Source organism: Dipodomys merriami, unplaced genomic scaffold (assembly GCF_024711535.1).
Source record: "Dipodomys merriami isolate MVZ:Mamm:240054 unplaced genomic scaffold, mDipMer1.0.p SCAF_49, whole genome shotgun sequence".
NCBI classification, from domain to species: Eukaryota; Metazoa; Chordata; class Mammalia; order Rodentia; family Heteromyidae; genus Dipodomys; species Dipodomys merriami.
In genome coordinates, this window is record NW_027206057.1 from 9,505,421 (window position 1) to 9,518,502 (window position 13,082).

The following is a 13,082-nucleotide window of genomic DNA, read 5'->3' on the forward strand; positions in this document are numbered from 1 at the left end:
GGTTGACCCATTGCAACAATGATATGTACAAGACACTATGTCAAAAAACAAACTTTACAATTTAGGCAGGGTGGGGGGAGTTAGGATAGTTGTGGAGTTGGGAGGGTAGGGATGATAGGAGATAAACAAAGGAGGTGGCAACAATGCTTGATAAGAAATTCTTGCTCATGTAACTGTAACCCCTCTGTACAGTATTTTCACAATAAAAAACGTATTAAAAAAAGAAGAAAAAATCACATAGTACATTATAAATACACTAAAAACAATAGCAATAAAGAAAAAAACCATTTGTGTCCCTATCTTGGGGTTCATTTCATTTAACATCATCTTATATGGTCATATGTACATAGCTTTTCTGCTTGTTCTGAACGTTTACTAGTTATTGCAAATAAGGGAAATCCATGTAACTCATATCTCCAGTAAACTACCAGAAAACCAGAAGTGGCACTGTGGCTCAAGTAGTAGAGCTCTTGCCTTGAGCTGAAGAGCATAAGGATAGCTCCCAGGCCGAGTTCAAGCCCCATGATGGACAAAAAAAAAAAAAAAAATTGCCCAAACCTACAAAATAAAAGGTGGTATGTTAACGTGTAAGTTCCTGTCAGAGAAGATGGGGGTTCCTGGCTTCCATGCACAGTACAGTGAAAATATCTAATGTTAATATCATGTACAGATTAGGTTAACTCCCTATTCCAGTATCAATTAGAGGGTAATTAACTTTCTAATTCTAGTATTGATTAAAGGGTAATAGTGTCTTATATATCTTTATAGTACTCTTTACTGAAGATCCTGTGAATGAACAATACATACACAAAGAATAGAAGTCAGTAATTACCATTTTTCCCCAAATGGAGACTTTAAATTCCAAAGAAAATAAGGAAAGATTTCCTGAATATCCCTTTAGAAACAGGAGAGAAATTAAAAATGTCTTTCTTTTCTCCAAGACAGGGACACAAGTGATTTTTTCTTTCCTGCTATTTTAACGTATTTATAATGTACCATGTGATTTTTTTTTGTTTTGTATGTTCCTCCTCCATGATATAACCTCTGTTTTCACTGTATTTGGTGTCAGTGCCCCACATCTTATGTATATACTTCTCTAGCTTGGGGAGGGGAAGGAAAAAAACAAAATGCTGGTTGACCCATTGTAACAATGAGATGTACCAAGACTACGTTGTAAAAGGAACTTTACAATTTAGGCAGAGAGGTGAGGGGGGCGGGGAGTGTAGTTGTGGAGGGAAGGGAGGGTAGGGGAAAAACAAAGGAGGAGGTAACAATGCTTGATAGGAAATGTACTCATTACCTTGCTCATGTAACCCCTTTGTACAGTATTTTTACAATAAAAATGTATTTAAAAATACCAAAAATGATGGGGCTGGGAAGGTGGCTCAGTGGTAGAGCGTTTGCCTTGCATGCATGAGGCCCTGGGTTCGATTCCTCAGCACCACATAAGCAAAAAGGAAAAAGCCGGTAGTGGTGCTGTGGCTCAAGTGGTAGAGCACTAGCCTTTGAGCTGAGGGACAGTGCCCAGGCCCAGAGTTCAGGCCCCACGACCGGACCCAAAAAATAAAATAAATAAACTAGTTTGCTTTTGGGCTTGACAAAGTATAGACACTGGATATATAAAATACATGAAAGTGGCTTGTTACATTTGTTACCTGTTGAGGCAGCAAAAATGCAGCCTGCAAAAAAAACGACTATAATAATGTCTCCCAAGGAAATAGTCTGTGATGTCCTCCTCCTTTCAACTAGGGAAGCTTTTGTAGCTGGCTGGCAAGAATAGTAGTGAGTAAGTAGATCCCCTAAACAGGTGATTCTACGTTTTCTTCACTAATTGAGATACTTGCTAACAGCACTAAACCAACATGGAAACAACCTATTATAAGACCACCATGCTATGAGGAGGGAGAATCCATGAAAGGGGGAGAGCTGCCCAGCCAGCCCCCAAGTGTCCTAGCTCTTCTGCCCACTATCTATCTTATTAAGATGAGAGCAGACTCACTCAGCAAAGTCCTCCCGATTTCCTGCACCACAAAATGGTGAAAGCAAATGCACTGTTGTTCTAGGTCACAAGGTTTGTGATGGGGGGAGTATTTGTTATATAAATGTAGATAACTGGAATACCATCTGCAAGAGAAGGAGTATCCTCTCAAGCAGTTTTTCTATATAAAAAGTAATACTGTTCTCAACTACCGAGATGACTTTAAAACTAGAATACTATATTACAACAAATAGGTATGGAAGACCTGTGGCACTCAGTAGATTAGTTGAAAGGTGAGCAGTTATACCTAAGAACTTTGTCCTGTGCCATCTTCTTTTCTTTTTCTTGCCCACTTGCCCTTAGCAGTCTCTGGCTGCCATTTTATCTCTTACGCGTGTCTCTTAGATGGGATTACCCAGGAAGCCCTTGTATGTAAATATTTTTAAAGTCAGTTGACAGCCTGGTTTAAGGCTCACTGTTTGATCCTAACAGTGTCTGAATCTCTGGCTCAGTTCTTCCTTAGGACTCCAGATGTACAGATTCATCTACTCTATAGATGTGTAGATGTCTCTCAGGCCTCACAAAGAGTAAATCGAGGTTCCCCTCAAGCACAGTGCTCTATTTCCATTATAAGTCCTTTCTCAGGAAACTGCCCCACTAGCCACATAGAAACTCAAACTAGAAGTCTGGCAGTCATCCATTCACAGTGTTTCATCTGCCCCGTTCCTTTCATCTAGTTAACCACAAATCAATTGTGACCTCCCAAATAATTTATGAGTGCTTCTCTCCTCTGCCCCACCTTGGTCCATTTTCTCTCTGATTGGCACCTATCAGAGCTCATCCATAACAAAGCCAGAATGACCTTCTTAAATACACAAATATATTCCTCCCCTGTTAAAAAATAAAAAATAAAACATATGGTTTACAAGGCATCGCCTATTTTGACTCCTTCCCTTTGTTTCCAGCTTCTTCTGAAATCTTCCTTTTAACGCTTGATGTTCCAGCCATCCTGAACCAGCTTTCCTTTAGGTCCATGTTAAAATTCAGTCCTCTCCATTCACAGTTGTATAGTATACTCTGTCTAGAATACTCGATCTTGTCTCCACTTCTGGCTCCTGACTTAGTGCTACTCAGCTTTGATCCTCAGTTTAGATTACTTTTAGTCCTCAGGGCTCCCAGGATTCTAGATTTGGTAGGACCATCCCCCTCCCAAATGACAAAGCATCATTACTTTTTTTATCACAGCCATCAAACATCCATCTTCCTGCACTATTCCAAGGTAGATCAGGAAGAGTACCTGTCACTGCCAATGGCCCTGATTCAGAGACCGTTCATCATGATGGACTCTAAATGAGTAAACAAAGGAACACGAATGGAAAGATCAATATCAATTCTGAGAGAAGTTCTTGTGGTGATTCTCCAGCCTCTGTACTTGGCTGTGGCCTATTAAATTTCAAATCAACTTTGGCTCTGGCCTATATTAAAGCAACACATGTTTTACAGTATAGAAGATAGCAGCTAGTTTTAAAAAGGTACACACTTGGAAAGAACCATTTCTAGTGGTAAAATGCAAGTTTTCAAATGATAACAGCCAACTGGAATGATGAGTCAGAACTTAAATATTGAAATTTTACCAAGATGGATGTAGAAATCCTACTTTTGTATTTTAGTCATCACACATGTACAGGACAGGGGACACTTGTCATGGAAACAGTCTAACAAGAGTTAATAAGCAAGTAATTAATATGGCTCCTTTAAGTACTTTAAGTGCTAATGGTATTTTAGACAACTCTAATGGACAAAAGGGGTCCCACCAAAGCAAGCCTTGGTCCCATAGTCCTCTGCTCTAATCCAGCTGCCTCTAGAACAGTGTGCTTCATTTACGGAATCACATTTTAACAGAAACACTCTGAAAAATTTGACCTGATGTAAGAGCATGGAAATCACAGCTTATGAAAAATTGCTGAAGAACATGGTTACACCATAAAGATGGAATTCTAGGGATTGCTCTAGTTCTTCTAAATAAGCTAAGGGCTCATGTGTAGAGAAGAGGTCATGTTCTTATACACCAGAAAGCAACACGAAGATTGGCAGTCTCTACCATCCCTTCTCTTACCTGGCCCTGTCCTTCTTACCATGGGACTCTCTCATTCTCTGTAACTACCTGGTTTTTGTTCTCAGAAGCATCTTTCATCTCTTTAATTCTGCCTAGCCTCCCAACTCATCATCCCCCTTCATAGACCTCAGATGTATTGATCAGTTATCCTAATAAACAAATACTGACCATGGCCCTGAGGTCTGAGCTCTACGTGTGTGTGTGTGTGTGTGTGTGTGTGTGTGTGTGTGTGTGTGTGTGTGTGTGTGTGTGTGTGTTTCACAGTTTGAACCTTGGGTCATTCCTTTTCTCTGCTCCTGCTTGTTAAGAATTGCTGGGGAAAGCCATGCATACAAACCGGCTCCAGGATAAATCTGTGCTATCCAGCATTAGTGGACCTTCCGGCTTGCCCTGCATTAGCTCACGCATTGCGGCCATTTCCTATCTCAGTCTCATCAGAGAAGCTCCAAAGCTTTCTACATTTTTTAAGCCCTAAAGCATACTTTAACACACTCACTCAGAGGAATGGTTTCCATAAATTTTTCTCCTCACAATCTCAAATTTTTATTATATCTTTCTACTCTCCTATCTCCTTTCCCTTGCTGAGAAAGAGGAAGGAGAATCACCCCTCCCTTCTGAAACTCGCTTTGCCACATGGATTGGATACCATTTTCTCTTGTTTCCTCAGGGGGCTTTGTTTCATAATTTATCCCCTTTCTCTCTTCTCTCTTCAAATTCTTTTCTCACTGCTGGTAACTTCCCTCCATCACTGGACATGCTCAGGCACTTTGGAGAGATAAATTGTACAGTGATTGTTTTAAGATGGATCAGAGAGCGAGGAAGCAAGCCAGAAAATCCAATTAGGAGACTGTTTCCAGCGTCGAGGTGAAAGATAAAGGAAACTGTCTAAAGTAGTGAAAGAAAGAATAGAGAACAGGTGTGATTCCGAGAGCATTTTTTTTTTTATTATCAGAAGACTCCAGTTAGTTGTTATTTATGACTTTGCCTTATTTTTCTTACTGTTTGGAGCAAAGATTGTGTCAGACTTACTTCACTTTCACTCATAACATCTAGCTTGAATGAGTGAATAGCTAGAATTTTCTCCCAAAATATCTGGTGGGGAATGCTTTCATGTGGAAAGTAGACTTTGTAAAGAGCGGCAGGTCAAGCATGGTGCATACCTATAATCCCAGGTACTTACTTATAAGGCAGGGATCAAAAGAATCAGGGTTTGAAGCCAACCTAGGCACAAACTTAGCAATATTCCATCTCAAACAACAAGTTAGGCAGAGTGGTATATAACTGTAATCTCAGCTATGCAGAAGGACTAGGAGGATTGCTGTCCAAAGCTAGCCCTAGCCCCAGGCAAAAATACAAGACTGAATCTGGAAAACAACTAAAGTGAAAACAGCTAGGAGAAAGGTTCAAGGTGGTAGCTAGAAAAGTGCAAGGTTCAAGTTCATACTCCATCACACAAAAGGTGAAGGAAAGACACTGACTTTTTTTTCCCCTTTAAGAGTGGTCCATTGTATGAGTTCATCATTGCTGTTATAATAGGGTGCTCCAATGCTTAGAACCACGCAAATCTAGTGTGCTACTGTTGTAGAGATCAGAAATCCCATGGCCTCAAAGCAAGGTATCCACATAGTCTCATTGTGTACTGTAGGCTTTAGGGAGAATTTCTTCTCTTGTCTTTTCCAGCTTTGGAAGCTGCCGGAATTCCTTGCCTCATTGTCCCTTGTATTTTCAAGCTCAGCTGTGGCCGGCTGGGTCTGTCTCATTTTGTACCACTCTGACACCAATGTTGGGCCCACTTGGATAATCTAGGATGCGCTCCCCATCTTAATTCCATCTCAATGTGCCTCATTACCTAACATAGTCACAAGTTCTGGGACATTAAGGAGCCATTATTCCACCTGATGTGGAATAGGTGGTGACATAGGTCATTTCTTAGGAATGCAGAATCTCAGGGCTTTCACTGGAATCCCTGAATCAGAATCTCCCCAAGTAATGCTTATAAAAAACAGGGCAGGGGGGAGAGGAAAGTGGGGAGCACAACTAGACTGTCTCTAACACCTGCCTTCACTTCAAACTTTCTATGATTCTCTGAAACGTGCAGGAGTTTCCCCCATCTTCAAATTATGTTCTTTGTAATACTGGTTTTGTACCCCACCCTAAAGTTAATTTTGATTTGTATAGATAAAGTAGACTGTAACAATAACTCATGTATATTTTTGGCTAGCAGGAGGTAGATGTTTGAAAAGACACTTAAATTACAGAGTTATCCGGGATGCAAAGGTATTGCCTGCAGAGCATTTTCTTCCCAGAGAATATTCCTAGGAGAACTACCTTCATTAATGTTTAGATAATGTTAGTGCCCAGCAAGTGAAGCAAAAACATACACAGATGGGCTGTTTCTAAGGCATCTCTGAATGGCTCAGCATTTGAAAAATGTGACCAAAGATGATTATAAAACTTCTTTCAAAGATGCAAGAATGGAAAAACCATAAATAACTCTGGTTCTCGTCGGTGGGAAAAGGTTGTTGATTGCTGTCCTTATTTTGGGTGGGGATAGGATCAAGCTTACCTCCAAGATTGCAAGCTAAGGCTGGAACCAGCCATATGCTGTGCCCAGAATGTAGGAGGCTTTCCATATATTTTAGACACTTAACTCTTCTAAGCTTTTTTAATGCTGTTCAATTATAGAGATTTTTGTGCTAAATTATACTGAAAATTATGCTAGATTCATTGAAAAATGGATTAAAAACCTGAAACATTTCAATAACTAATTTGCTATATTTTTCTGCTGCTTTTCACTCATGCAGTTATTCAGTCATTCGGCAGACATATATAAATCCATCTACTGAAAGGTCACCATTGTTTGATACCCTACAGATTTAGAGACTTGTCCCTTGTCACTTAGGAGTGAGTGGGGATGGTCACAGAAATACATAATTATGATAGCATGAGTTCTTTAAGAGGTGTCTGAGCAAGACTCATGCCTTCCCTTTTCCTGATCTCTGACTGGATTCATCTTTAAAATCTTCCATTATTCCCAACTGGATTACTTATTTGTCAGTATAATTCCTATTTCTAGTCCTATCTGTTAATATTTCTTTCCTTCAAGCACTTGCTATTTGCTTTAGAAAATAAAATCCTCCCAAGTTGGTGGAAATAAAAAAGAGGTCATTAGACAGATATGGCAAAGTATCAAAGGACTTTTAGAAGTTAAGGAAGAAGCAAGCAAGACAGCTGTATGCCCCTCTTCATTCTTTGGCTTCTTTGCCTTTGTGTAGAATAGTTGAGATTCCTGAGGCAGAGAGTCTGTTTGGTCTACTTTGCCTTCCTGACAATTGTAACTCAGTGTTAGTATACTCTGATTGCTTCCTGTATAATGTGAGGTACAATTATAGACCATTTCTGGCTTATCAATTTTTCAACCTTACAATGATAGGAAAGCGACATTGATATAACTATTCTGATTTTTTTCATTTTTAACACAGTATTCAATAAAATATTTGCTTCTTTGTTAAAAAATAGGCTTTGTATTGATTTAATTCATCCAACTATAGATGAAAATAAATGGTCTGAACACATTTAAAATAATAGGCTAGCTGACATGATGATGTTTTGTAGATTAAGTGTATTAAATACACTGTTGACTTATTGTGAACTTTGTATAAGATTTGTTGGGATGTGCAACTCTTGTAAGTCGAAGTGTATTTGTATACTAATTTTTAGTATATGCATTTGCATCTATTTCCTTCTCTAGGTTTGGTTAGTTACTGTATCTCTTGTTACTGCTATACCAAGCTACTAGTTCAATGCTTGAGCATTTAGTAAATAATTGAATGAAAGAATAAGAAGGAGCAAAAGTATTTATTAGTCACATATGTGTAACATAGATGGACTTCCTTATGGTGCCAATAGCTTATAGGGGAGGAGAGCTTAGGGAATGTCTTGGGTCTACTGTCCCTCAGGTGATGCTATAGAGGAAGGACGTCCTCCAAAAAGGGGCACGATCAACATTCTTAGCTATATATTCTTGCAATTTCAGAGCATACCTTCTTCAGTTCATGGCCCTCTATAAATGTTCCCACTTTTTTCTGTTTAAAATTTATTGAGTACCTAATATATGTCAAATTCTATATCAACCACTTTGCATGCATCATCTCTTCCCATTTTTACAGACTCTCTAGCAAGTAATATCCTTATTTTATAGCTGGGAAACCAAGTTGCAAAGATCCAAGTAGTTCACCCAAGGTCACAGAGCTAGCATGTAGCAGAGCCAAGATTAGAACATGGGCTTGTTTAATTCTAATGCTCTTTCCATGGCATTTGGCTCTCCCCTCTGAAAATATTCTCCATTCCTTGGGCAAACTTAATTACATCTCTGTAGTAGTATAATGCCTTGTTCATAAAGACAGTGAAGCACTTATTACATCCTCTTATTATAGACATTTCTGACTGTACGGCTAGTCTGTGACTCCTTAGGGCAGAACTATCCCTGGCTCTTTTCTGTGTCCTCTGTGCCTGTCACTTACTCAGGACTTCTAAGCTGGGCTTTGGCATGATCAATAGCCAGTTACTATGCTTTTTTCCCCACAAAAATACCCTGATATCCTTATTACACAGAAGCAGAATTATAAGAGATTTTAAATCTCATAATCTTTCAATCTCTTTTACTGAAATATAAAGAGTCTATATATGTTTTCTATACCTGTATAATGGTTACTTCATAGTCAGCTGACACCCATCCCTGTTACTGTGGATGGGAGATACAGAATGATGGGGTGGTGGCCTCATTCTGATAGAGTGTTTCTTTGACATCAGGCAGCCTGGTGTAGCTACAGTCAACATTTTCTCACTCAACAGATATTTACTCAATATCTACTGAATGCCCCAGACTAGTCAGGCTGGGATGGGTGTGATAACTATATACAGAAATGATAGAGGATTCTGTCCTCATATTGCTTGCTGCCTAGGTGATGTATGTACACAAATCTTTAGGATATAAAGGGAGAAAGTGGCAAATGTTGGCAGACATTTACTGACAAAGGGCTATGTATATTGAGGCAGGGACACTCTGGCAGGATAGACAGGGAAGGACTTCAGGGAATACACAGTACCTCCTCTGGAATGGAAGACTTGGGCAGGAATCACCTCAGGTCAAAAGGAAAAGCCTAGATAGAGGTGAGTCTAAAAAGCTGAAACGTGTCAGTGATGGGGTAGATTAAGAAGGACATTTAGAAAAGCAGGTCAGAGCCCAGCTGTTAATAGACAGATTTCATCTCATTATTAAGTTCTCAAGAAAGAAGTAAAATGGTTATGATTTTAGCCCTCTGTATTCACATGTTCCACATCCAGGGATTCAGTAAAGTGTGGTTCAGAAATTTTCAGGAGCCAGGCACCAGGCACCTGTAATCCTAGCTACTCAAGAGGCTGAGATCTGAGGATCATGGTTCAAAGCCAGCCCAGGCAGGAATGTCCATGAGACTCTTCAATTAAGCACCAGAAAACTAGAAGTGGCGCTGTGGCTCAAGTGGTAGAGCACTTGCCTTGAGCTGAACAGTTCAGGGACAGTACCCAGGCCCAGAATTCAAGCCCCATGACCAACCAAAAAAAAAAAAAATAGGAAAAGATTGCATTTGTATTGAGCATTGCATAATTTATTTCCTAGGCAACATGGTATAAAAACTGTTTATATAGCTCTTGCACTTTTCTTGATATCATAAACAATCTAGAGATGATTTGGGATATATAGGGGATATGCATAAGTTGTTTGAAAATATTATGCCATTTTCTCTACAATTCTTGAGCATTGATAGATTTGAGTATTTCTGAGGACCTTAAAACCAGTCTTTCACAGTACAGAGGGAGTTTTGTACTTCATAGTTGAAGCATGGAATGAATTTTCATGAAAAAGACCCCTGTTTTGTGTCCATCTCAAAATGTTGGATCTTTGCTAGCCTCACAACTGAGTAGGTGGATTGAAACCTTTGGTGATAATCACTTTTGAAATTCAGGCACAGTTTAAGTGACTCATTAGTAAGCAAAGAAAAATGTCTATAAAGAGTCATCACAAACAGGCCCAGAAAATGCACAGGAAGGAATGAAGGACGAAACCTACTAACAGCTCTTAAATTAGGCGGCTCGGGTACAGGGGAACTGAAACTAGACAGTGTCCATGAAAGTCATACCAAGGGCTGCTCAGTTTAGTATAGACAGGAGCCATGCTGGGGTAGAGGAGTTGAGGTAGAATGGACCAGAGACTGTAGGTTCGGAAAACTCCAGAATGAAAATACTCAGAAGATAGCAGCAGAACAATTTCTTTTTAAAGAGCAAATTCAGTGTACTAAGCTTGATTTAAAAATTAGTAGACACAAAATAAAGGAACATGATCTTGGAAAAGTAAAGAGTTGGTAAAATGGGCCATTAATCAGTGGTTCTGATTGTCCCTCAACAGTCTGAGTGGCCACCTGGTAGGTACCAGGTGGACCATTCTAGTTTGGGTGTGAAGAGCCAATAGGTTGCACTGGGCAGCAGCTATCAGCAGTGGACTTAGATGTGAAGCTGTGGCAGCCACTACACCAGCCTGGGTTGTGGGCAGGATGGTTTGGCTGTGTGTGAATCTGCATCAGAAACAGCCTCAAAAACAGCCACCGTGGGGGCATGAGTTTTATGAATTGTCTATATGCAATTGTCTATTAGTCACACATTGATTGATCTGTCCCTCCTGGATCCCTGGCTCTAGAAGCTGCATTTCCTATTGCAGAGACAGCTGTGAGCACAAACTCACCATACCACTGTCGTGGCCATCCACACCCTGTATTTAATGCTACTTCATAATGAGTTCTCTCTTAGCTTTAAATGCTTAAACCCTTATGGTACTGCTGAATTCCAGGTTGACACAGAGTTTCCAGCCTGTTTATTTGCATATATCAGCTTATGCAATTGCTCCAGCCTTCTCAAAGAAATTTCCATAGGAAAAGAAGTGGAGTGAATTTATAAATAAAAAGGTTGGAAGATAGTGGTGCTGTCTCCACAGATGCAAAGCTCAGTGGTCAAAGCAGAAATATAGTTTGGCCCAGAATTTGTTAAAATTTAATGTTATTGTAGATTGTTTGCCTTTTTTCTTAATTCCTATAAAACTTGACACACCTATCTTAATGAAGTATTATTGTCTGGGAATTATGTCCAAGTTTCATATTTGATTTTATATCAGAACTCAGTTATTGACAATTTCCAGAGTTAGGACACATAAGATGACAGGATAGAACACATTTTCATCACCTTTACACCCAGGGTTGCATAGCTTTTGTTTTCTGTTGAAAGAATAGCTTCTTAAAAAGGAATTTTCTCTCCAAGCAATTTTTATTTTGTCTTCTGCCTTAAGGTAGTAAGACATTGTTTGTTTTACAGGGGAGGGACAAGACGCAGAGAGAGTAATTATTTCTATGATTATTCCATATTACCGATCTTTACTGTTGACACAGCTGTGTATGTGGGTTGAAAACATTGCTCTAATGTAACAATAATACAGTCAATGTAATTAATAGCTAAGCATTGTATTTAGAAAGGCATGCTTGATATTATAATAATGATAGTAATTATTAGGAAATTATATATAATATGAGCCAAACTACAGTGCCTGGAATTGCTAGGATTTTATTTAGAAGTTATCAGGAGGGTAACATATAATTTTTTATATATAACTAATACACTAGTAACTGTGAGGAAAATTATTATTAGACTGTTAAAATGACCTTTCTGGGCTAAATATAAGATTTTTTGGTTTTGCTTTAATTTTCCCCCTTAGGACTCTCTTATTATTTCAAAAAGTAGAATGAAAAAGCAAACCTTTTAATATGAGGAAAGAAGGAGAAAGGACCAGACAGTAAAAGGATAGTTGAGGGTTGCTCACAAAGACCTGTATTATTTGCCCAGCTTTGTAGTGTCTGATTGGATTCCTGTCCTTGTCTGGCTTCCTCTGTACTTTACAAGTCTAATCCTGTACCTCCCTCCATCCGCACCTCCAGTTACTCCTTTCTTACTATGCCTCTTTTCTCACCAGATTCCTTCTTCCCAAAGTGTTTCCCCCAACCTATCTCTTCTCACATCCTCCATATCTGAGAATAGCTGTAAAGTCATTTCCCTGATAATCATTTCATAAAATTTATGAACAATTGATAAATATATATTAATTGTGTCATTTGATCACTATATATATTCCCCTCAAGTTTCTGTGTTCTAACAAGTCCCATGTCTTATTATACAATGATGTTTAAAAGTACTCACTGCCTAGGCCTGGTCATCATACACATAATCCTAGCACTTAGAAAGTTGAGACAGGAGGATTATATGTTCAAGACCATACTGACCTCCACAAAGAGACCCAGTCTGAGTGAATGACTAAATAAATAATATTCACTGACTTGGGCTGTATGAAGAGGGAATAGTGAAGAAGCAAGAGAAAACCTAGGTTTTAAAGAGTTACTTTTTTAATGGACGCTAAAAAATACCCAATAGCCATGGGAAATATCAAAGGAATCTTGAGTCACATATATACAAATTACTGTTGCATTAGAGTCCTTAGTAAAACTTCAATATTTAGCATTTAGAAATGTCAGGATTTGGAACCAACTTTCTAATCAATAATTGTGTCAGCACCTCTATAAGTCATATGCTCATAGCTGGTGCTGTTTCCTCATTATAACCTAAATATTCTTACAAACAGATCTACATGGAATAGACTGCCTAATTTATAACATAATCAAGAAGTGGGCTGTACAGCTTAGTTAAATGTTATGGTTAATAGTGTCACATTACATACACCATTCCGCTTTAGTCCATATTGCATGACTGTAATTATAATAAACTGCATTTACCCTAAAACTTACTGGTCACAATGGAATCATGAATGAAAATATATAAAGATTGCACAGTGCTTTAATGGTCACTTAACCTTGGTGCCATGCAATACTCTAATGGTTGTTAATATTGAAATCC

The 13,082-nt window shown here is 38.8% G+C and overlaps 1 protein-coding gene across 12 annotated transcripts in view; it reads left to right on the forward strand.

Moving 5' to 3' along the window:
* Spats2l (spermatogenesis associated serine rich 2 like) overlaps nt 1-13,082 on the forward strand; it is a 167,246-nt gene that overhangs the window by 94,258 nt on the left and 59,906 nt on the right. The window lies entirely within an intron of this gene.